This window comes from Marmota marmota, unplaced genomic scaffold (genome assembly GCF_001458135.2).
Source record: "Marmota marmota marmota unplaced genomic scaffold, marMar, whole genome shotgun sequence".
Lineage (NCBI taxonomy): Eukaryota > Metazoa > Chordata > Mammalia > Rodentia > Sciuridae > Marmota > Marmota marmota.
The window spans coordinates 7021272-7026271 of record NW_026000185.1 but is presented as its reverse complement, the minus strand read 5'-3'; the positions used below and the strand labels follow the sequence as shown (position 1 = coordinate 7026271).

Here is a 5000-nt window from a genome sequence, read left to right as displayed (position 1 = left end):
GTCACCTTGAGAACAAGAGGGCAAAATTATCCCTTCAGTCCCCACAATTTGCTCCAGCATCCCAGCACCCTGCTTGTTGCTCTTTGTCTGTGCCAGGCCTTATGTGCAGTCTCAGTGTCAGGTCTGCAGCTGTTCCAGCTGAGCAAAGGAATGTAGAGGAAGAGATCCCGGAACTGCAAAATCTGGAGAGCTGTGTGGTTACGAAAGCTGATGCACACAGGGGAAGGAAGTGCTATAGGAAGTGCTCCCTATAGCACTCAACCCCATGGCAGCACAGAGTCCCAGAGGTGGTGACCGCCAAGACCAGGGCCCACAAAGCCCCAAAAGCTAGGCCAAGGCAGATATAGGGCTGGCCACTGGCAAAGCAACTACCTCATCCACCTGAGGTAGAACTCCTCTCTGAAGAGGGCTCACTTTGATCCTCCTGGGCCAGGAAGGGCAAGGCATACCCCGCCCTGCCCCACTAAAAAGCTTATTTGCCTACTGTTAACACATTAAACATTACACAAGTCATTGAGTATTTCAGTGTTTGTTTTTTAGGTCAGTAACTGAATGGGTATGGAGTGAGTGCATATCGTGGACTGCTAATTTCTGAGAACTCTTGGTGGCAGGTAGGATTCCTCTCAAAATGGTCATTCTCATAACTGTTGTTTAAGAGCTTCTGGCCATGCCGGGCATGAGCACCAGTGGGTGCCTCTGTTTGCCAGTAAGCTGGAGGAATCCCAAGCACTTTCACTTCTTCTTTTGCTTCCCCCCCACCCCTCATTATGGGCTTGAAGTTGTCATCCAATTTTTGTCTTCTTCTGCTGCTGCTTCTTTTATTTTTGTGTGTGCTGGGAATCAAACCCAAGGCCTATACATGCCAGGTAAGTGCTCTACCACTAGGCTAACTCCAGCACTGCCATCCAATTTCTAAGTGACCGTTTAAAAGATGTTTTTAATCTGCATGTATGGAGCAGAATGTGTCAGTGCTTCTAGAGGAGCTGGTGGGGAGAGGGTCCATTCCGGTGCATGGATGGGGCCCCAGAGCAAGGCAGGGATCCGCCATGCCCTATGTTCCTCTATATCTCCAGCTCTGGTGCATCTCTCTCTGTGGCAGTCTGTCTGCACAGGCTTCAAGGAAAGGAGAGGGCCTCCATAAAGCCACATGCAGACCTCCCACAGCTCCAAAAGAGAGCTGACTACTATGGCTCTGCTTACTTACCATACATATACCACACAGGGGTGCTCTGGTGGGTGACACTGGCCACACACAGTGTTCTTCCTCCAAGGAGAAGTCCTACCTTGTCCTGCTTAAAATGCTTCTAGGAAAGCATTTCACTGTCAATATAGGAATCTGCAATAGTGAGTCAGCCAGGATCAAAGGTCTGTTGGCATGTACATTGAAGAAAGCATAATAGGTACTTCATGAAAGTCTGCTAGTGGAACTTGTGGCCTTCAGGATACACAGGACAAACAGCATTTATTCATCCATGAACATCTGCCAGGGGCTTACTCTGTGATGGGCACTTGTACAAGGGCTAAGAATTTGCTAGTGAAAATGAGTGTTCTCAATCCAAGGAACTCACAATCCATAAATGCTTCTGTCTTATAACTGCTATAAATGAAGCTAGAACAGTACCACAGATTCTGGAGAAAACAATGACTTCTCTGTGTGATAATAAGACAGAGAGGGCAGAGAGACCAGTCTTGAGTTACTCATCAGGTAGGGTGGAGGTGGGGGGACTCCAGGATTATGGAGAAGTCAGAGCCCGTTGCTGTGAAAACTGAACATAGACATGGGGGTGGGAGTTGCAGGGAATGAGCCAAAAGGGGAAGCAGATCCAGCTTCACATCACCAAGGCTTCAGGTACTGCCCCCAAAGGGGGTAGGGGTGGTTCCCACATGATGTGATGTGGCAGGAAGATATATGATTTTGTCCAGTCTTTTGCCTAGTACACAATCATTTCCGGGGGGGGGGGAAGAGAGTACACATATTTGAATTTTTCTAATTCAATGGAATCTGCAGATGAAATGCTCAAACACCAATAAATATTCTTTAAATAAAGAGGGGAATGCTGCAAGCACATTTGGGGGACATGGTCCCACCTGTGAATCCTACCAGTGGTCTCCAGAGGGGGAAAGTAAGACAATACATGATAATGAAGGAATGCTCAAAACGCTACTTGTGGGCTGGGGCTGGGGCTGAGTGGCAGAGCATTAGCTTAGCACATGTGAGGTACTGGGTTCGATTCTCAGCACCACATAAAAATAAATAAATAAAAATAATAAAGGCATGTGTCCATCTACAACAAAAAAATTTTTAAATGCTATTTGTATTTTTCTTTTCAAAATGAGGAGAAACTGGCTTTACTCATATTTAACATGTGGATGGGCCCTTGTGCTCATCCTGATGGAAGAGGAGCCTGTGACGCATGGGGTGACATGGGCCCTCACCCACAAGTTTACTTTAGCATCTCAGGATGTTGCAGTTCACATGCTTCAAGATATCATGGTTGTGGTTAATTAAAACAAACAAAACAAAAACAAACCAAGGCACTTAAATAGTCAGAGCTTTACCATACTCTAGTGATCTGGGATGTAACCATGAATGTCTCTTGTGACAAAGTGGTTCACTGGCCAGCACGTAACTTAATTCTTCAAAGAGCCAAAGAATTAAAAGAGGTAAGGATATTTCTTTGTGAAATCTGGAAACTTTTTAAAAAGTAACAAATGGCTGTAGCAGTGTGTCATTTAGCTTTTTTTCTTTTAAACAAACACATTCAAATCTGCTTCTTCAAGGAAAAGGTGACCATCTGTCAGAGTTATGGCTTTTCAACATAATCTGTGCCAAGAACAGAGTATTTATGAACACGGATGTCTGTAAAACATCCTGTGATCTGGATCATGAGTGGCCTCAGAGGCCTATGTGTTAAGACTAAGTCCCCAGGTTAGTATTATTGGGAAGTGGAACTTTAAGAGGTTTTTAGGCCACTGGGGTGTGCCTTGAAGGAGACAGTGGGACCCCAGCCTTACTCTCTTTTGCTTCCTGGCCATGAGATGAACAGCTTTTCTATCATGTCTTCCTTATACACAAGGGCCCCAAAGCAATGGGACCAATTATTTGAGTATGAAAGATCTACAACTGTTAGTCTAAATAAGCCTTTCCTTGGGGGGGGGGGGCTGGGGTTGTGGCTCAGCGGTAGAGCACTCACCTCACACGTGTAAGGCCCTGGATTTGATCCTCAGCACCACGTAAAAAAATAAATAAAATAAATGTACATATAAAAAGGAAAGAAAATACTCTAAAAAGATAAGCCTTTCCTCCTTATAAATTGTTTTATCTCAGATATTTGTTATAGTAATGCAGAGCTGACTAGTAAACTAATATAAGATGTTAAAATAATTATGTGTTTATGTGCCAAGGATTCTAGAAGAATACCATCTACATAAACACAAGAGGAAACCTCAGAAACCAGAATCTCCACGTTCCCTGACAGCCCCTGAACAAACACCAGCCTAAATTCATCAAGGGTCTTTGCATGATTGGATAATGGAACTGAAAAACAAGTACTCTGGGCTGGGGCTGTAGCTTGCCTAGCATGTGTGAGACACTGGGTTTGATTCTCAGCACCACATAGAAAAATAAATAAATAAAATAAACTTATTATGTCCAACTACAACTAAAAATACATTTTAAAAAACGCATTGTGTCCATCTACAACTGAAAAATAAAAATAAAAACAAGTACTCTGGCACAGAAGCACAGTCTATGTACCATGTTTATCTGTAAATGCCATTAGAACTGGAACCGGAATCAAACCAGAACTTAGAACCAGGCCTTCAAATGTTAGGACTTAGTTTTAACCAAGCATTTACGAATGTGGACTTGATCACATGGCTTTCATGTTTAAGAGCATGTTTGATATGTTGGAGAAAATTTAATCATGTTGACTTCAGTTCTCAATCCTTTAATAGGTCCACATTTTTGGCTGAACACAGTGGCCTAGGAGGCTGAGGCAGAAGGATCGAAAGTTTGAAGCCAGCTTCAGCAACTTAGTGAGGCCCTAAGCAACTTAGTGACACCTGTCTCAAAAAATAAAAAGGGCTGCGGATGTGGCTCATAGGGTAAGCACCCCTGGGTTCAATCCCTGGTACTAAATAAATAAGAGGTCCACATGTTTGTATACTTCTATGTCCATGATATGTCAGGACAGTAGTAGATGGCCATCATTTATAATAAATGATATACATGAGGTTGCACATTCAAATCCTTTCACACAGAAAAGTATTCAAGAAAAACACCTGAAGACAACAGTGGCCCTTGTGAAGATGAGGGAGGCACAAATCTATAGCCATTATATAGCCATTGTTTTCGAGCCCCAGAGGCTGGGTCTGACACTGTTGTGGTTTGCTCTGCAGGCCTAGGCCACTGGGGTGCACATTCACAGCCTCTTATTCTGTCCAGGGAGGGAGGCAGCACTCTCCTTAGGACCAGAAGCTCTTGGTAGGGGTCCAAAGAGATTGTAAGCCAAATATGTGGCCCAAAGTGGGTTCTCAGGAGAGTTTCACAAAATCTGCATTGCTGCCTGCCTTCATCACCCTTGTGTCCATTCCCCATGCAGCTGGCCTTTCTATCTTCCCAGGTGGAAGACATGAGGTAACAAGAATCCCCAGAGAGAAGTAACCATGGTTCTTCTGTAACAAGCAAGGCAGCAATGAGCTCATTACATGCTCCAACAAAGGTACCCATCTTCCTTTGCCTTGAGCCATTCAGGGGAACCGGCACTGCCTGCAGTGATAGGCCTTTCTCTCCCCACACAGTGCCTCTGTCTGCTTGGAATATCACCCAACACATCTGGCTCTGAAGCCCTATCTATCATTCCCCAGCCCACTTCTAGCCCCAGGCCCTCTGTGAAGCAGTCTCTGGTAAGCCTAGTGTAGCCGTTCTTCATTTTGGCTTCACAACAGAAGCTTCCAAGGCACTTTCAGGTAGAAACCAGTGTCTGAGGCCCACCCCC

The 5000-nt window shown here is 44.6% G+C and overlaps 1 protein-coding gene across 4 annotated transcripts in view; it reads right to left on the bottom strand.

The window, feature by feature from the left end:
- Positions 1-5000, bottom strand: part of Abca3 (ATP binding cassette subfamily A member 3) — a 50206-nt gene that overhangs the window by 43514 nt on the left and 1692 nt on the right. The window contains exon 1 of one of the 4 annotated variants that reach the window (XM_048789344.1): positions 1205-1960. The exons of the other annotated variants lie outside the window; for them this stretch is intronic. The gene's annotated coding sequence lies outside the window, so the exon portion shown is untranslated. Of the gene's footprint in view, positions 1-1204; positions 1961-5000 lie in introns of those variants that run through there. 4 annotated transcript variants of the gene reach the window in all.